At 48.8% G+C, this 20,925-nt stretch overlaps 1 pseudogene; it reads left to right on the top strand.

Annotated features, from left to right (window-relative positions):
• The first annotated feature begins 11,922 nt into the window (after nt 1-11,922).
• Nucleotides 11,923-12,149, top strand: LOC139239543 (U2 spliceosomal RNA; annotated as a pseudogene).
• The last annotated feature ends 8,776 nt before the right edge of the window (nt 12,150-20,925 follow it).

The raw sequence follows: 20,925 nt of genomic DNA, 5'->3' as shown, positions 1-20,925 counted from the left end.
TACGTCGCAGCCAATGGGCGGTAGATATAATGGGTGCCTCATGCAATACCGCACATTTCCCGTCGCCACCCGCATCGAAATTTGCTGCCAAACAATCGTGAGAAGAGGGGGAGAGAGAAAGAGGGGGAAGAGGGAGTGAGAGAAGGCTACAGGGAAGGATAGAGAGAGACAGGGGCGCAAAGGGTAGAATGAAGAGAAAGATAGAGAAGAGGAAAGCGAAGGATAGAGGGGAGCGCGTGTTTATAGAGAGGGGAGAGAGGGGGAAGGAGAGAAGGATAGAGAGAGAGAGAGGGGGGGGAAGAGAGTCAGGGCTGGAGAGAGGGCGAGGTGGGAGAAAGGGAGAGCGAGCATGGTACAGAAAGAGGGAAAAAGGAGAGAGAGCGTGTGAGAGGAGAGAGGGGAGAGGAGAGTGAGGGGAGAGGAGAGCGAGGGAGAAAAGGATAGAGGGAGAGGGGAAAGGTATAGAGGGGGGAGAGAGGGTGAGGGTAGCATAGAATAGAGAGAGGGAGAAAAGGATAGAGAGACACAGTTAATTCAGAGACTAGGGTCCTGAACTTAAGGAGAGGTAACTTCGCTGGTATGAGGCGTGAATTGGCTAGAATAGATTGGCGAATCATAGTCAAAGGGTTGACGGTGGATAGGCAATGGCAAACATTTAAAGGTCACATGGATGAACTTCAACAATTGTACATCCCTGTCTGGCATCAAAATAAAACGAGAAATGTGGCTCAACTGTGGCTAACAAGGGAAATTAGGGATGGTGTTAAATCCAAGGAAGAGGCAGATAAATTGGCCAGAAAAAGCAGCAAACCTGAGGACTGGGAGAAATTTAGAATTCAGCAGAGGAGGACAAAGAGTTTAATTAGGAGGGGGAAAATAGAGTATGAGAGTAAGCTTGCAGGGAACATAAAAACTGACTGCAGAAGCTTCTATAGATATGTGAAGAGAAAAAGATTAGTGAAGTCAAATGTAGGTCCCTTGCAGTCAGAATCAGGTGAATTTATAATGGAGAACAAAGAAATGGCAGACCAATTGAACAAATACTTTGGTTCTGTCTTCACTAAGGAAGACACAAATAACCTTCCGGAAATACGAGGGGACCGAGGGTCTAGTGAGAAGGAGGAACTGAAGGAAATCGTTATTAGTCAGGAAATTGTGTGAGGGAAATTGATGGGATTGAAGACCAATAAATCCCCAAGGTCTGATAGTCTGCATCCCAGAGTACTTAAGGAAGTGGCCCTTGAAATAGTGGATGCATTGGTGGTCATTTTCCAACATTCTACAGGCTCTGGATCAGTTCCTATGATTGGAGGGTAGCTAATGTAACGCCACTTTTTAAAAAAGGAGGAAGAGAGAAAACAGGGAATTGTAGACCAGTTAGTCTGACATCAGTAGTGGGGAAAATATTGGTGGTACACTCATAATAAAGGATGAAACTGAGCACTGTGTACAATGAGCAAATGTGACCTTAACTCCTTTAATAAGACTCTAGAGTGCAGGTACCTCGTGGGTGGCCTGCTTATACACTGTGCTCCCAGGGGATGCTGGGATCCCTTGGGACTCCAACAGGTGAGCCCTCTGGTGGTCAGGTGTCATGAAGGTTACAAGGGGTTAAATACATAACATCTCTTCCCCGTGAAGTCAACAGTATACTTATTTACAAGGTGAGACGATCTGGGGCTTTACGCTCCCTTGTCGATCGTCTCGGTACAAATGCAGGTGTGGGTGGGTTGGTCACTTGTTCACTGGGCTGTTGGGCAGCCGGCCCTGCCGGGTTGCTGGGGATGATGAGTTCGGCTTCGTGGTCAACCATGATGTCAGTTGCCACTTGTGCGTGTGTTGGAGGGTCAACGTTGATGGTGTCCTCTTCGGGTTGTTTGTGGCTGTTGGTGAACCGCCATTTGATTTGGTCCAAATGTTTTCTGTGCGTTTGTCCATTGGCCAATTTGACCTGAAACACCCTACTCCCCTCTTTGGCTGTGGCCGTGCCAGCGAGCCATTTGGGATCATGTCTATAATTGAGCACAAACACGGGATAATTGACCTCAATACCATGTGACAAATTTGCGTGGTCATGGTAAACACTTTGTTGATGCCGCTTGCTCTCCACATGATCATGGAGATCAGGATGGACACGAGAGAGCCTTGTTTTGAGTGCCCTTTTCATGAGCAGCTCGGCTGGGGAACACCGGTGAGTGAGTGGGGTCTGGTGCGGTAGCTGAACAGCACTCGGGACAGCCGGGTCTGCAGGGAGCCTTCCGACAAAAGTTTCAAGCTTTGCTTGATGGTCTGAACTGCCTGTTCTGCCTGGCCTTGGATACGGGCTTGAACGGGGCAGATGTGACGTGTTTGATCCTGTTGCGAGTCATGAATTCCTTGAATTCAGCACTGGTGAAGCACGGCCCATTGTTGCTGACTAGGACATCAGGCAAACCGTGCGTGGCAAACCTGGCTCGTAGGCTTTCAATAGTGGCCGTGGACGTGCTTACAGATATTATTGCACATTTAATCCATTTTGAGTAAGCGTCCACGACAACCAAAAATATTTTGCCTCGGAATGGGCCCGCATAGTCTACATGGATCCTCAACCACGGTTTGGGAGGCAACGACCACAAACTTAGCGATGCCTCTCTGGGTGCATTGCTCAGCTGAGAGCAAGTGTTGCACTGGCGCACGCATGACTCTAAATCTGGGTCGATGCCGGGCCACCACACATGGGATCTGGCTGTGCCTTTCATCATTACCATGCCTGGGTGGGTGCTGTGCTATTTACATAAGAACGTGTCTCTGCCTTTCTTGGGCAAGACCACGTGATTGCCCCACAATAGACAGTCCGCCTGCAGGGACAACTCGTCTGCATCTGTGGAACGGCTTAATCGCCTCCTGCATCTCTGCTGGGACATGGCCCAGCTCCCATGGAGGACACAGTTATTTTACCAAGGACAGTAATGTATCCTGGCTGGTCCAGGACCTGATCTGGCGGGCCGTAACCGGGGGCTTCTCGTTCTCGAATGCCTCCATGACCATGAGCAAGTCCGCTGGCTGTGCCATTTCTACCCCGGTGGTGGGCAATGGCAGCTGACTGACAGCATCTGTGCAGTTCTCTGTGCCCGGTCTGTGGCGGATTACATAGTTGTATGTCGACAGAGTGAGCGCCCATCTTTAGATGCGGGTAGAGGCATTGGTGTTAATCTGTTTGCTCTCAGAGAACAGCGATATGAGCGGCTTGTGGTCAGTTTCAAGCTCAAACTTGAGGCCAAATAAGTACTGGTGCATTTTTTTCACCTCTTAAACACACGCCAGAGCTTCTTTTTCAATCATGTTGTTGGCCCTTTCGGCCTCGGACAAACTCCTGGACACATATGTGACCGGTTGCAAAATCCCCGATTCATTAGTCTGTTGTAACACACACCCGACCCCGTATGACGACACATTGCAAGCTAGCACTAATCATTTACATGGGTTATACAGGACAAGCAGTTTGTTTGAACACAAAAGATTTCTGGCTTTCTTAAAGGCAGCCTCTTGTGAATTCCCCCATACCCAGTCGTCTCCCTTGCACAATAGCACATGTAGGGGTTGTAACAGGGTGCTTAACCCAGGTAGGAAATTACCCAAATAGTTAAGGAGTCCAAGGAACGACTGCAACTCCATCACGTTCTGTGCTCGCGGCACGTTCTTGATGGCCTCCGTCTTGGCGTGGGTGGGTCTGATGGCATCTGCTGCAATTCTTCTCCCCAAGAACTCAACGTCCTGAGCCAGGAAAACACACTTCGAGCGTTTCAAACCAGAGCCCCACGCGATCCAACCGACTAAAAACCTCTTCCAGATTCTTCAAGTGCTCAAAGGTGTCCCGACCTGTAGCCAATATTTCGTCCTGGAAAACCACGGTGCAAGGAACCGACTTTAGCAGGCTCTCCATGATCAGCTGGAAGATAGCCACGACCGACCTTATCCCGAACGGGCGCTGGTTGCAGATGAACAGACCTTTGTGCGTGTTGATGCAGGTGAGGCCTTTCGAAGACACCTCCAGCTCCTGCTTCATGGAGGTCACCTCCAGCTTGGTGAACGTCTTCCCTCCAGCCAGGGTTGCAAATAAGTCGTCTGCCTTGGGTAGCAGACACTAGTCCTACAGCGAAAATCGGTTAATCGTTACTTTATAGTCCCCACAAATTCTAACCGTGCCGTCCTCCTTAAGTTCCGGGACAATCGGACTGGCCCAGGCGTTGAATTCCACCGGCGCGATGATGCCTTCACGTTGCAGCCTGTCCGGCTCAATTTCCACTTTTTCACACATCATGTATGGTGCTGCCCGTGCCTTGTGGTGGATGGGTCGCATACCGGGAACCAAATGGATCTGCACTTTCGCCCCCGAGAAGCTTCCAATGCCTGGCTCGAACAATGATGGGAACTTGCTCAGAACCTGGGTGCATGAGGCATCGTCGATGGACGAAAGTGCTCGGATGTCGTCCCAGCTCCAGCGAATTTTTCCCAGCCAGATTCTTCCAAACAACGTGGGGACATCCCCTGGCACAATCCACAGCGGGAGTTCGTGTACTGCTCCGTCATAGGAGACTTTAACTTCTGCACTGCCAATTACCGGGATTAGTTCCTTGGTGTAAGTCCTTAGTTTGGTGTGAATGGGGCTGAGCTTGGGCCTGTGTGCTTTTTTGCCCCACAGCCTGTCGAAGGACTTTTTACTCATTATGGACTGACATACCCCCGTGTCCAGTTCCATAGATACTGGAATACCGTTCAGTTCAACTTTCAACATTATTGGGGGACATTTTGTAGTGAATGTGTGTACCCTGCCTCCTCGGTACGAGTCTCCAATTCAGCCTGATCCACAGTGAATCGATCTACCTCTGCAACGTGGTGGTTTGCAGGGTTTGCAGGATTTGCAGCTCACCTGCACATACGTTGGAGGTGTCACATTGTTCTGCAACCATTGCACGCATAGTGCTTAAAGCGGCATTGATGGGGCTGATGATCATCTCCACAGCACCAACAAGGTGTTAACTGCCTCGCGTTAACGTTTGATGGCGGTCTCTGGGTCAACTGAGGTCGGGCTGCAGCAGCCGGTGTGTACGTTCTGTCCTGTACATTTCTGCTCGAGTCCGACGTTACTTTATGTACAGTGCTGGCCGAAACTTCTTTACTCTGCGAAATCTGTTTGGTGTTGTCGCTGATGGACATAAATGCCTGGGCTATCGGTATGGCTTTGCTCAGATTCGGAGTTTCTACAGTCAACAGTTTGAGAAGGATTGTCTCATGTCGAATGCCCAGTAATAAAAAGTCTCTGAGCATTTGTTCTCAGAATCCCTCAAACTCACAACGTCCTGCGAGGTTCCTTAGTTTGGCGACATAGCTCGCCACTTCCTGGCCCTCTGATCGTTGACACGTGTAGAACCGCTATCCCGCCATCAAAACGCTTTCCTTGGGATTTAGGTGCTCCCGGCCCAGCGTACACAATTCTTCGTAGGATTTCTCTGCTGGTTTTGCCAGGGCCAGGAGATTCTTCATGAGGCCATATCTTGTTGCCCCACAGAAAGTTAGGTGGATCGCCCTTTGTTTGGTGATGTTCTCGTCTCCTTCCAGTTCGTTGGCCACGAAGTATTGGTCAAGTCTCTCCACAAAGGCCTCCCAATCGTCCCCTTCTGAGAACTTCTCCAGGATAGAAACATAGAAACATAGAAAATAGGTGCAGGAGTAGGCCATTCGGCCCTTCGAGCCTGCACCACCATTAAATAGAATCATGGCTGATGAGTCACCTCAGTACCCCTTTCCTGCTTTCTCTCCATACCCCTTGATCCCTTTAGCCATAAGGGCCATATCTAACTCCCTCTTGAATATATCTAATGAAATGGAATCAACAACTCGCTGCGGAAGAGAATTCCACAGGTTAACAACTCTCTGAGTGAAGAAGTTTCTCCTCATCTTAGTCATAAATGGCTTACCCTTTATCCTTCGACAGTGACCACTGGTTCTAGACTCCCCCAACATCGGGAACATTCTACCTGCATCTAACCTGTCCAGTCCCATCAGAATTTTATATGTTTCCATGAGATCCCCTCTCATTCTTCTAAACTCCAGTGAATACAGGCCCAGTCGATCCGATCTCTCCTCATATGTCAGTCCTGCCATCCCGGGAATCAGTCTGGTGAACCTTCGCTGCACTCCCTCAATAGCAAGAACGTCCTTCCTCAGATTAGGAGACCAAAACTGAACACAATATTCCAGGTGAGATCTCACCAAGGCCCTGTACAGCTGCAGCAAGACCTCCCTGCTCCTATACTCAAATCCCCTAGCTCTGAAGGCCAACCTGCCATTTGCCTTCTTCACCATCTGCTGCACCTGCATGCCAACCTTAAATGACTGATGTACCATGACATTCAGGTCTCGTTGCACCTCCCCTTTTCCTCATCTGCCGCCATTCAGATAATATTCTGCCTTCATATTTTTATCCACATTATACTGCATCTGCCATGCATTTGTCCATTCACCGAATCTGTCCAAGTCACCCTGCAGCCTCTTAGTATCCTCCTCACAGCTCATACTGACACCCAGCTTAGTGTCATCTGCAAACTTGGAAATATTACTCTCAATTCCTTCATCTAAATCTATGATGTATATTTTAAATAGCTGGGGACCCAGCACTGAGCCCTGCGGCACCCCACTAGTCACTGCCTGCCATTCTGAAAAGGACCCATTTATCCCGACTCTCTGTTTCCTCTCTGCCAACCAGTTCTCTCTCCACGTCAGTACATTACCCCCAATACCATGTGCTTTAATATTGCACACTGATCTCTTGTGTGGGACCTTGTCAAAACCCTTTTGAAAGTCCAAATACACCACATCCACTGGTTTTCCCTTGTCCACTCGACTCGTTTATCCTCAAAAAATTCTAGAAGACTTGTCAAGCATGATTTCCCTTTGATAAATCCATGCTGACTTGGACCGATCCTGTCACTGCTTTCCAAATGCGCTGCTATTTCATTTTTAATAATTGATTCCAACATTTTCCCCACCACTGATGTCAGGCGAACCGGTCTATAATTAACTGTTTTCTCTCTCCCTCCTTTCTTAAAAAGTGGTGTTACATTAGCTACCCTCCAGTCCATAGGAACTGATCTAGAGTCGATAGACTGTTGGAAAATGCATCACCAATGCATCCACTATTTCGAGGGCCACTTCCTTAAGTACTCTGGGATGACAGACATTGATATTTAAAATCTTTACTGGCCTATAGCAGATGCAGATAATCTCTTAATCTTCTAAACTCAAGGGAATACAAGCATAGTCTGTGCAACCTGTCCTCATAATTTAATCTTTTTAGCCCCGGTTCAGTCGTGGCTCAGTTGGTAAGCGCTTTCCCCTCTTCAGACAGAAGGTTGTGGGTTCAAGTCCCACTCCAGAGACTTGAGCACAGAAATCTAGGCTGATACTCCCAGCGCCAGAGCTGAGGGAGTACCGCACTGTCAGAGGGGCAGTACTGAGGGAGCGGCGCACTGTCGGAGGGACAGTGGTGTGGAAGCGTTGCACTGTGGGAGGGACAGTACTGAAGGAGTACCGCACTGTTGGAGGGGCAGTACTGAGGGAGCGGCGCAATGTCGGAGGGACAGTACTGAGGGAGCGACATACTGTCGGAGGGGCAGTACTGAGGGAGTGCCGCAACTCGGAGGGGCAGTACTGAGGGAGTGCCGCACTGTCGGAGGTGCCGGCTTTCAGCTGAGAGGTTAAACCGAGGGCCCGGTCAGCTCTCTCGGGTGGATGTAAAAGATCCTAGGGCACTATTGGAAGAAGAGCAGGGGAGTTCTCCCTGGTGTCCTGGGGCCAATATTTATCCCTTAATCAACAGCACTGAACAAACTGATGATGTGACCATTATCACACTGCAGTGATGTCATGAAAGGCTCTGTAGAAATGCAAGTCTGTCTTTTCTGTATCATTCTAATATGTGGGGCCTGTAAATCAGTGCGACAACAGACAGTGTGCCTGGCAAACCTTTGCCGCCATTTTAGATATTTATTGGATCCGTACGAGTTTGTGAGGCCTTTTTTACTTTGTCTTCAAACTCTCCTCTTCCCTCTGTTTAGCGCATGCGTTGCTCTCTTATCTGATGCACTGGTGGTCGCGTTGTGTCATTGGCAGGCAGGATGTCCAGATCGAAGAGCTGTTTAGCATGTGGTAGATCGGGATTTTGCAATCATCGCACGGTTAAATTGTCTTATCGTAGACTTAAAGGGACACTGTGTTCACAAACATTGGCAAACCCCTGCTGACCTTTCCCACATTACAACAGTGACTACATTCCAAAAGTACTTCATTGGCTGTAAAGCGCTTTGAGCCATCTGGTGGCCGTGAGAGGTTCTATATAAATGCAAGTCTGTGTGTTTTTATTTCACCCCGTTGAGGCGATTTGCAAATGAACGAGAGGTGAGACGAGGAAAGAGCTTTTTACGCAGCAAGTGTTTGGGATTTGGAATGTGCTGCCTGGGACTAACTGGATTGCTGTTGGAAAGAGCAGGTGCCGAATCGATGGGCCGAACGGCCTCCTTCTGTGCTGTGCAATTCTATGATTCTATGGGTTAGAAGTTGCCGCTGGCTGCAAGGGTTGTGTGTGAGTTTAAGTCCCGCTCCGTAATATCGTCCTTCTCCGCCCCTTGCCTCAGACCACGAAGTGACAGGAAACACAAGCTGGAGGCATTAACCCGAGTCGGTAAGCAAGTGACAGAGTAGGTCAGCAAGCTCTCCCCCTGTTTCATGAGCTGGCTATTATGGAACATGAGGCAGCTGGGGGAAAGAGGGTTTCTCTGTTTGGCGCTCCAAGGCTATGGTCCCCACAGGGCAGGAATATATCGTGCCTGCGATGAACATGAGGTGCAAAAGGGCAGAGAGGTCACTGGGAGTTCGATGACATCTCAGGTCTCCGTGACCAAGGAAGGAGATACTTGCCTCAGAAGGAGTGCAACAAAGGTTCACCAGACTGATTCCGATGTTGTGGGATTGCCCTATGAGGAGGGATTGAGTAGATCGGGCCTATATTTCCCAGGGTTTAGAAGAATGAGAGATGATCACATTGAAATGTATCAGATTCTGAGGGGGATTGACAGGGTAGATGCAGGGAGGATGTTTCTCCTGGTTGGAGAGTCTAGAACCAGGGGTCACACAGTCTCAGGATAAGGGGTTGGTCATTTAGGACAGAGATGAGGAGAAATTTCTTCACTCAGAGGGTGGTGAATCTTTGGAATTCTCTACCCCAGAAGGCTGTAGATGTCCAGTCGTTGCGTATATTCAAGGCTGAGATTGATAGAGCGCAGGGGGTGATGGGTGAATGGGACTCGGCGCGAGTTAGGAGAGCTCTGGCAAAAGCTGTCATTGGCTTGAAATGCCCTCAAAGGCGATCCAAAGATTGGAAGGATGCTTGCCTCGATAGGATGTCACTTACCTTGAAGTGGGCCCCCCTCTCCATTCCCTTATTAGGCCGGCCTCCCAGGAGCACTGGAAGTCAGCTGAGCGCTGGAAAATTGAGTGCATTCAGCACACTAACCATTCCGTTGGGATTTGTCCCATCTCCTTGTTATTCTCGAGGGCCTGAATGGCCTATTCCTGTTCCTCTGTTCCTATTCTAGACAGCTCGATATAGTGATACTACAAGTCCCGGCCAGAATGGAGATGACTGGGTAATTTCTCCGTCAATCACGGCTGGAGACCACATTACCTAATTATCAGCCGTGGCTCAGGGGGTCTCACTCTCGTTTCTGAACCAGAAGGTTCTGGGTTCAAGACCCACTCCAAAAGTCTTGAGTTCAAAAATATAGGCTGATACTCCAGTGCAGTACTGAGGGAGCACCGCACTGTCGGAGGGGCAGTACTGAGTGAGTGCCACACTTTCGGAGAGGCGGTGCTGAGGGAGTGCCACACTGTCGGAGGGGCAGTATTGAGGGAGTGCTGCGCTGTCGGAGGGGCAGTACTGAGGGAGCACCGCACTGTCGGAGGGGCTGCACTGAGGGAGTGCCGCACTGTCAGAGGGGCAGTATTGAGGGAGTTCCGCACTGTCAGAGGGGCAGTACTGAGGGAGTGCCGCACTGTCGGAGGGGCAGTACTGAGGAAGTTCTGCACTGTCGGAGGGGCTGCACTGAGGGAGCGTCGCACTGTCGGAGGGGCAGTACAGAGGGATCGCTGCACTGTTGGAGGGGCAGTACAGATGGAGTGCTACACTGTCGGAGATGCCGTCTTTCAGATGAGACGTTAAACCGAGGCCATGTCTGCCCTCTCAGGTGGACGTTAGACCCCATGGCATGAGTCGGATTGATTTTACACACACCATTTTTCTGGAGAAATCTTCCTGCTTTTACAAGTGACACTACAAGTCCCGGCCAGAATGGAGATGATTGGGTAATTCCTCCGTCAATCACGGCTGGAGACCACATTACCTAATTATCAGCCGTGGCTCAGTGGGTCTCACTCTCGTCTCTGAGCCAGTCTTGAGTAAAAAGTCCAGGCTGATCCTCCAGTGCAGTACTGAGGGAGCGCCGCACAGTCGGAGGGGCAGTACGACGGAACACCGCATTGTCAGAGGGGCAGTACTGAGGGAGTGCCGCACTGTCGGTCGGGCAGTCCGAGGGAGCGCACACTGTCAGAGGGGCAGTACAGAGCGAGTGCCGCACTGTCGGAGGGGCAGTACTGAGGGAGCACGCACTGTCGGAGGGGGAGTATTGAGGGAGTGCCACACTGTCGGAGGGGCAGTACTGAGGGAGTGCCGCACTGTCGGGGGGGCAGTATTGAGGGAGTGCCGCACTTTCGGAGGGGCAGTACTGAGGGAGCGTCGCACTCTCGGAGGGGCAGTACTGAGGGAGCGCTGCACTGTTGGAGGGGCAGTACTGAGGGAACGCTGCACTGTCGGAGGGACAGTAATAAGGGAGCGCTGCAATGTCGAAGTGTCAGTACTGAGTGAGTGCCGTACTGTTGGAGGAACAGTTATGAGGGAGTGCTGCACTGTCAGAGGGGCAGTACTGAATGAGCGCTGCAATGTCGGAGGGGCAGTAATGAGGGAGTGCTGCACTGTCGGAGGGGCAGTGCTGAGTGAGTGCCGCACTGTTGGAGTGACAGTACTGAGGGAGCGCCACACTGTCGGAGATGCCGTCTTTCAGATGAGACGTTAAACCGAGGCTCTCTCTACCCTTTCAGGTGGACATTAGATCACATGGCATGAGTGGGATAGATTTTACACGCACTATTTTGCTGGAGAAATCTCCCTGCTTTTATCGGGAGACTTTGCTCCAGTTTCTGTCATGAGTTCCGTTTGCTGTAGTTCGGAGAGGCTGTTTAAATAGACTCTGTAGACTATTTACTGTAGTGTGCTGCTTAAATAGATTCTGTTTGCTGTAAAATAGACTGTTTGCTGCGAGTCCTCACTCATTGGCTGAAACAACGCAATTTATTGGCTGACAAAATGCATCTCATTGGCTGACACAATGCAATTCATTGGTTGACACAGTGCATCCCATTGGCTAACATGATGCATCCCATTGGCTAACACGGTGTACCCCATTGGCTGACACAGTGCATGGCATTGTCTGACACGATGCATCCCATTGGCTAACACGGTGCATCCCATTGGCTGACACGGTGCATCTCATTGACTGACACGGTTCATCCCATTGGCTGATGCAGTGCATCCCATTGTCGAATGTTGAACACTGGATAGCTAAAGAATTAATTGTCGAACTTCTTTGTATCTTGGAGAAAAAGGCTTTCTGATACAAACAGGATGACTTTGAAATGTCATGAGAGAAAGCACAGCTTGCCTTCTGATATGAAAAGTGCCTGTGCAAAGAAATACATGACAGTAACATGACGTCTGGCATCAGTGATTAAAGCCTCACGATTTAAAAAAAAAAAAAAAAAAAATCAGTGATTAAAGCCTCACGGCCTTTTGGCTAAGATCATGCGTAACTGACCTGACAGGGGAGTAGCCACCATGACCTCCGGGTGTTCTCCCTGGATCAGGAAGGTATATGCTTGCTTTTTTGGAAACAGGAGGTGGGTGGGGTGGCTTGACCCATCCACCTCCTGGGGGACCTGACCCATCCACCTCCATGGCACGAACCTGGTATTGCAGTACTTCCAGGAACGGTGCAGTGTCTCTAGGCCTTTTGGCTAAGAGCATTGGCGCAGAGTGATCCTTGATGTGTGCAAGGTGACCTCTGGCGTTTGTGATTTGACAAAGAATTGGAAAGATTGGCAACGAAAAATTAAATAAAAAAATTAAAAAATCAGTGATTAAAGTGTAACGTAGGGCGAGGGTAATAAACAGGTCGGGGGATCCATTAACTATAATATGGAAAGGTAACGGTTAATAAAGTCTGTTCCTCAAAGGGTTTAAGATGTCTGTTCAGGAAGTTGGTTGTGGTGGTTGGAGGTCAGTTGTCACGGCCCCAGGACATTGCGGCAAGAGTTCATGGAAACATAGAAACATAGAAAATAGGTGCAGGAGTAGGCCATTCGGCCCCTCGAGCCTGCACTACCATCCAATAAGATCATGGCTGATCATTTCCTCAGTAACCCTTTCCTGCTTTCTCTCCATACCCCTTGATCCCTTTAGCCGTAAGGGCCATAACGAACTCCCTCTTGAATATATCCAATAAACTGGCATCAACAACTCTCTGCGGTAGGGAATTCCACAGGTTAACAACTCTCTGAGTGAAGAAGTTTCTCCTCATCTCAGTCCTAAATGGCCTACCCCTTATCCTAACACTGTGTCCCCTGGTTCTGGACTTCCCCATCATCGAGAACATTCTCCCCGCCTCTAACCTGTCCAGTCCCGTCAGGATCTTATATATTTCTATGAGATGCCCTCTCATCCTTCTAAACTCCAGTGTATAAAGGCCCAGTTGACCCAGTTTCTCCTCATATGTCAGCCCTGCCATTCCAGGAATCAGTCTGGTGAACCTTCGCTGCACTCCCTCAATAGCAAGAACGTCCTTCCTCAGATTAGGAGACCAAAACTGAACACAATATTCCAGGTGAGGCCTCACCAATGCAATGTACAATTGCAGTAAGACCTCCCTGCTCCTATACTCAAATCACCTAGCTATGAAGGCCAACATGCCATTTGCCTTCTTCACCGCCTGCTGTACCTGCATGCCAGCTTTCAATGAATAATGAACCATGACACACAGCTTTCGTTGCACCTCCCCTTTCCTAATCTGCCGCCATTCAGATAATATTCTGCCTTTGTGTCTTTGCCCCCAAAGGAGATAACCTCACATTTATCCACATTATACTGCATCTTCCATGCATTTTCCCACTCACCTAAACTGTCTGAATCACCCTGCAGCCTCTTAGCGTCCTCCTCACAGCTGACACTGCCACTCAGTTTACTTTCATCTGCAAACTTGAAGATATTACACTCAAGTCCTTCATCTAAATCATTAATGTATATGCTAAAGAGCTGGGGTCCCAGCACTGAGTCCTGCGCCACTCCACTAGTCACTGCCTGCCATTCTGAAAAGGAACCGCTTATCCCGACTTTCTGCTTCCTGTCTGCCAACCAGTTCTCTATCCACGTCAGTACATTACCCCCAATACCATGTGCTTTGATTTTGCACACCAATCTCTTGTGTGGGACCTTGTCAAAACCCTTTTGAAAGTCCAAATAAACCACATGCACTGGTTCTCCCTTGTCCACTCTACTAGTTACATTCTCAAAAAAATTCCAGAAGACTTGTCAAGTATGATGTCCCTTTCATAAATCCATGTTGACTTGGACAGATCCTGTCACTGCTTTCCAAATGCGCTGCTATTTCATCTTCAATAATTGATTCCAACATTTTCCCCACTACTGATGTCAGGCTAACCGGTCGATAATTACCTGCTTTCTCTCTTCCTCCCTTTTTAAAAAGTGCTGTTACATTAGCTACCCGCTAGTCCATAGGAACTGATCCAGAGTCGGTAGACTGTTGGAAAATGATCACCAATGCATCCACTATTGCGAGGGCCAATTCCTTAAGTACTCTGGGATGCAGACTATCAGGCCCCAGAGATTTATCGGCCTTCAATCCCATCAATTTCCCAAACACAATTTCCCGCTTGATAAGGATATCCTTCAGTTCCTCCTTTTCACAAGACACTCGGTCCCCTAGTATTTCTGGAAGGTTATTTGTGTCTTCCTTCGTGAAAACAGAATCAATGGCCCTCGCAATAGTGGATGCATTGGTGAACATTTTCCAACAGTCTATCGACTCTGGATCAGTTCCTATGGACTGGAGGATAGCTAATGTAACAGCACTTTTTAAAAAGGGAGGGAGAGAGAAAGCGGGTAATTATCGACCGGTCCGCCAATTCTTTGCTCCCCATTATAAGTTCACCTGAATCTGACTGCAAGAGATCTACGTTTGTTTTCACAAATCTTTTCATTAATCTTCCTCAGGGCAGGGTCCTGGACCCAACCATCTTCAGCTGCTTCATCAAAGACCTTCCCTCCATTATTAGGTCAGAAGTGGGAATGTTCACTGATGACTGCTCAGTGTTCAGTTCCATTCACAGAAAATGAAGCAGTCCATGCCAGCATGCAGCAAGACCTGGACGACATTTAGGCTTGGGCTGATATGTGGCAAGTAACATTCGCACCACACAAGTGTCAGGCAATGACCATCTCCAACAAGCGAGAGTCTAACCATCTCCCCTTGATATTCAATGAATCCCACACCATCAACATCCTGGGGGTCACCATTGACCAGAAACGTATCTGTACCAGGCACATAAATACTGTGGCTACAAGAGCAGGGCAAAGGCTGTGTATTTTGCAATGAGTGTCTCACCTCCTGACTCTACAAAGCCTTTCCACCATCTACAAGGCACAAGTCAGGAGTGTGATGGAATACTCTCCACTTGCCTGGACGAGTGGAAGTCCAATAACACTCAAGAAGCTCGACACCTTCCAGGACAAAGCAGCCCGCTTGATCGACACGCTACCCACCACCTTCAACATTCACTCCCTCCACCACTGGCGCACCGTGGCTGCAGTGTGTACCATCTACAAGATGCACTGCAGCAACTTGCCATGGCTCCTTCAACAGCACCTCCCAAACCCACGACCTCTACCACCTAGCAGGACAAAGGCAGCAGGCTCATGGGAACACCACCACCTCCACATTCCCCTCTGAGTCACACACCATTCTGACTTGGAAATATATCGCCGTTCCTTCATCGTTGCTGGAATCCTGGAACTCCCTCCCTCCCTGCCAACTTCAGATAACATGCAGGTTTTTCAACTAAGATGGAAGTTGAGGGAGTAACTTCACCACAAGGACTGCAGCGGTTCAAGAAGGCGGCTCACCATCTTCTCAAGGGTGATTAGGGATTGGTAATAAATGCTGGCCTTGCCAGCGATGCCCAGATCCTGCAATGAATTTTTTAAAAGTCTTCTTTGAGGAAACTAGCTTTGGTGTAAACAACTAAAAGTGTTTACATGAAGAGACTGTCTGCAAAATATTTGATGTAGAAAATATCGTGTATAAAGGATCACGGTTTTCAACAGAACTTCAGCGGGCTTGAAAGATACAGAAACCGAAAGTCGGTCATTAATAAAGTCTATTTTTGATTGGTTCGTGGGATGTGGCCGTCCCTGGTGAGGCCAGCGTTTATTGCCATTCCCTAATTGCCCTCGAGAAGGTGGCAGTGAGCCACCTCGGCTAGTCCTGGAGCAAGTCTTCAGCACGATAGCCGGGATGCTGTCGGGGGCAGTAGCCTTTGCTGTATCCAGTGCGCTCAGCCGTTTCTTGATCGTCTGGTCCACGTATTCCACCATCAAGTGTCTCGTGCTTACTCGGAACCGTGTTGTTGGGAACCAGAGGAGGAAGGAGGTGGAACGCTAACGGCTGCCACAATGCAACTCATTGGCTGACACAGCGGTGTCAATGGACACACTGCTTCTTAACTCAAGTGTTCCAGGGCTTGAACATCTACACTCAGAGTATGAGCTCGTGGGCAGCAAAAGATTAAAAAGTACCCTGCCAACTTCAGAAAATATGCAGCTTAAACATGGGCCTGACTGTTTTTCAACTAAGATGAAGGTTAGCTAGATCTCACTGGAGCCATGCTGCACCCTATCAGATTGTCGGTTTGCAGGTTGCTATGAGAGGAAGTCATTTTAACAAAGTCATGCTGAGTCGGAATAAAATGGCTCCATTATCTTTCTCAGAGATCCTTGCAAACAAGCAAGCATGGAGAAGAGGAATTATTTTAAACTGTAGACATAGTAACATAGAAACATCGAAAATCGGTGCTGGAGAACGCCATTCGACCCCTCGAGCCTGCACCGCCATTCAATGAGTTCATGGCTGAACATGCAACTTCAGTACCGCATTCCTGCTTTCTCACCATACCCCTTGTTCCCCCTAGTAGTAAGGTGTTAGTGTTAGTGTTTTATCAGAAGGATCACTCAACACTCATATTCGGTTCCAACGCCAATGCGGCCTTTATTAATGCCAGCGGGGAGGAAGCCTCAGGACTGGATCCAGGCACTTCTCTCCGCAGAACAAAGGGTTTCATGGATCTTTATATGTTGTACAACAGTTTTTACTGCAGTTACATCAACCTATTTCGGCTGGATACTATCCAATCATATCGATTATGAATTCAACCAGACCAATAGATAGAGTTAGTTTCTAAACATAAAGTGGCTCATGTGTTGCTAAGAGATGTGTTGCAAAGAGATGTGTTGCTAAGGAGTGTGTTGCTAGGAACAACTCATGTATCCTGAGACATAGTCCAGGCCCCCCTTATCTTACTGTCCTTGGGTAGCCTCCTTATCTTAATCCTGTTGCAGAGTCGTATTGTTCTTACATCCACCAGAACATTCTCCTTTGGAGGCCTGAATGATTAGAGACATCTGCAGAATTTGCTTGTTATTCCTGTGTGTGGGAAACAACAATTATCAGTTTCCAGGAATGCGGTCCATTTCAGCTAAAAGAAATCCCTTGAGGCCTCACGGGTAGCCATTTTATGGTATTAGAGTTACATATTTAGTTCTAACCTTATACTACAGGTGTAGTTCTAACCTTATGCTACAGGTGCCGTTGCCCTAGGTTTTGATATATTCAGCAGGTGCCTAATGCCTACAACAAAGGACGACATATAATTCCTTTTTGAATATATTTCGTGAATTGGCCTCAACAACTTTCTGTTGTAGACAATTCCACAGGTTCACCACTCTCTGGGTGAAGAAATTTCTCCTCATCTCGGTCCTAAATGGCTTACCCCTTATCCTTAGACTGTGTCCCCTGGTTCTGGACTTCCCCAACATTGGGAACATTCTTCCTGCATCTAACCTGTCTAACCCCGTCAGAATTTTAAACGTTTCTATGAGATCCCCTCTCATTCTTCTGAACTCCAGTAAATACAAACCCAATTGATCCAATCTTTCTTGATATATCAGTCCCGCCATCCCGGGAATCAGTCTGGTGATCCTTCGCTGTACTCCCTCAATAGCAAAAATGTCCTTCCTCAAGTTAGGAGACCAAAACTGTATGCTGTACTCCAGGTGTGGCCTCACCAAGGCCCTGTAGAACTGTAGTAACACCTCCCTGCCCCTGTACTCAAATCCCCTCGCTATGAAGGCCAACATGCCATTTGCTTTCTTAACCGCCTGCTGTACCTGCATCCCAACCTTCAATGACTGATGTACCATGACACCCAAGTCTCGTTGCACCTCCCCTTTTCCTAATCTGTCACCATTCAGATAATAGTCTGTTTCTCTGTTTTTAGAACCAAAGTGGATAACCTCACATTTATCCACATTATAGTTCATCTGCCATGTATTTGCCCACTCACCTAACCTATCCAAGTCACTCTGCAGCCTCATAGCATCCTCCTCGCAGCTCACACTGCCACCCAACTTAGTGTCATCCGCAAATTTAGAGATACGACATTGAATCCCCTCGTCTAAATCATTAATGTACAATGTAAACAGCTGGGGCCCCAGCACAGAACCTTGCGGTACCCCACTAGTCACTGCCTGCCATTCTGAAAAGTACCCATTTACTCCTACTCTTTGCTTCCTGTCTGCCAACCAGTTCTCAATCCACGTCAGCGCACTACCCCCAATCCCATGTGCTTTAACTTTGCACATTAATCTCTTGTGTGGGACCTTGTCGAAAGCCTTCTGAAAGTCCAAATACACCACATCAACTGGTTCTCCCTTGTCCACTCTCCTGGAAACATCCACAAAAAATTCCAGAAGATTTGTCAAGCATGATTTCCCTTTCACAAATCCATGCTGACTTGGATCTATCATGTCACCTCTTTCCAAATGCGCTGCAATGACATCCTTAATAATTGTTCCATCATTTTATCCACTACCGATGTCAGGCTGACCGGTCTATAATTCCCTGTTTTCTCTCTCCCTCCTTTTTTAAAAAGTGGGGTTACATTGGCTACCCTCCACTCGATAGGAACTGATCCAGAGTCGATAGAATGTTGGAAATTGATTGTCAATGCATCCGCTATTTCCAAGGCCACCTCCTTAAGTACTCTGGGATGCAGTCCATCAGACCCTGGGGATTTATCGGCCTTCAATCCCATCAATTTCCCCAACACAATTTCCCGACTAATAAGGATTTCCCTCAGTTCCTCCTTCTTACGAGAACCTCTGACTCCTTTTATATCCGGAAGGTTGCTTGTGTCCTCCTTAGTGAATACTGAACCAAAGAACTTGTTCAATTGGTCTGCCATTTCTTTGTTCCCCGTTATGACTTCCCCTGATTCTGACTGCAGGGGACCTACGTTTGTCTTTACTAACCTTTTTCTATTTGCATATCTATAGAAGGTTTTGCAGTCCATCTTAATGTTCCCTGCAAGCTTCCTCTCGTACTTTATTTTCCCTTCCCTAAGCAAACCCTTTGTCCTCCTCTGCTGAGTTCTAAATTTCTCCCAATCCCCGGGTTCGCTGCTATTTCTGGCCAATTTGTATGCCACTTCCTTGGCTTCAATACTATCCCTGATTTCCCTTGATAGCCACGGTTGAGCCACCTTCCCTTTTTTATTTTTACACCAGACAGGGATGTACAATTGTAGTTCATCCATGCGGTCCCTAAATGTCTGCCATTGCCCATCCACTGTCAACCCCTGAAGTATCATTCGCCAATCTATCCGAGCCAATTGCAAAATGTAGTGCTGTCTATTTCTGCATTTATGTCTTTCTGAATCGGACTCTGTCAGTAATCAAGCCTGTCTCTATAGGCCCCATTTACACAGTGCCTCATTGGATGGACTGGGTCAGTCTGCCTTCAGGCCCCACATACACGATGTCGCCGGAGCTGTTCAGTGACGGCTGTGGTTCAGTGGGTATCTCTGGTGCCTCTCAGTCAGAAGATCGTGGGTTCAAGACCCACTCCAGACACTTGATCCAGGCCAACACTCCCCGGGCAGTACTGAGGGAGCGCCACACTGTCCGAGGGGCAGAACTGAGGGAGCAGAGCACTGTCAGAGCGGCAGGACTGAGGGAGCACAGCACTGTTGGAGAGGCTGCACTGAGGGAGTGCCACACTGTCGGAGGGGCAGTACTGAGGGAGCCCCGCACTGTCGGAGGGGCAGAAGTGAGGGAGCGCCGCACTGTCGGAGGGGCCGTCTTTTGGATGAGACGTTGAACCCAGGGCCCTGACTGCCCTCTCAGATGGATCTTAAAGATCCCAGGGCACTATTGGAAGAAGAGCAAGGGAGTTCTCCCCGGTGTCCTGGGGCCAATATTTAACCCTCAACCAACCTCACCAAAACAGATGATATGGTCATTATCATATTGCTGTTTGTGGGAGCTTGCTGTGCGCAAATTGGCTGATGCGTTTCCCACATTACAACAGTGACTACACTGCAAAGGTACTTCATTGGCTGTGAAGCACTTTGGCCATCCTGTGGTTGTGAAAGGCGCTATAGAAATGCAAGTCTTTATGGATGGGGTGATGTGGGATATCATTTCTGGTTGGAATGGGATGGGGCAACAAACAGAGAGCCTCCCTCTGGTACCCCAATCACCCACCCCGCCATCCGACTGCCTTTATACACTCCCCCAATCCCATCCACCCTCACTTCCACAACTTGCAGCTTATTCCAAATAATCGTCGCCCTTTGAGGTCAGGAATTTCCCCCTTCCCCGAAATCACTCTGTAAAATGACTATTCACCACATCATGCTCCCACTTTCCTGTCTTCAATTAACACTTCCTGCACTCACTTCATCAACCCCAATACTCTACACCTCGCTGAACCGAACCGCTAAACTCTCCCTCTCATTCTCCCTCTCATTCTCTCTCTCATTTTCTCTCTTCTCCTCTCACTCCCTCCCTCTTCCTCCTCTCTATCTCTATCTCTGCCCCCTTGATCTCTCCCTCCTCTTTCTCTCCCTCCCTCTATCTCTCTCCCTTCATGGTCTCTCCCTCCCTCCATTTCTCCCTCCCCCCTCTCTCTCTCCCACCCACTCTCTATCTTTCCCCCCCCTCTCCCTTTCCCCATCTCTCTCTCTCGCTCCCTCCCTCTCTCCCACCCCCCGTCTCTCTCGCTCCCTTCCTCCCTCTATCTCGCCCCCTCTCCCACCCTTTCTCCCATCCTCCCGCTGTCTCTCCCTCCCTCCCTCACTCCCTCCCTCCCTCTCTCTCTCTCTGCCCCCCTCTCTCTCTCTCCCCCTCGTCGCCTCTCTCTCTCCCTATCGCTCTCCCTCCCCCTTCTCTCTGTCTCTCTCTCTCTCTCTCTCTCTCCCTACCCCCCCTCTCACTCTCCCTCTCTCTCTACCTCCCCCCCACCGTCCATCGAGGTTGATGAGTTTTTCCCTTATCCTCATAACCCACCATGGATGAGGGGGGCCATTCAGCTCCTCTTAATTCACCCAAACAGCGAGAGAGAGAGATGGCCTTCACTGCCGGGTCGGGCT

Source organism: Pristiophorus japonicus, chromosome 27 (assembly GCF_044704955.1).
Source record: "Pristiophorus japonicus isolate sPriJap1 chromosome 27, sPriJap1.hap1, whole genome shotgun sequence".
Taxonomy (NCBI): Eukaryota; Metazoa; Chordata; class Chondrichthyes; family Pristiophoridae; genus Pristiophorus; species Pristiophorus japonicus.
The sequence above is the reverse complement of the archived record's forward strand: the minus strand, read 5'-3'. Positions and strand labels throughout refer to the sequence as shown.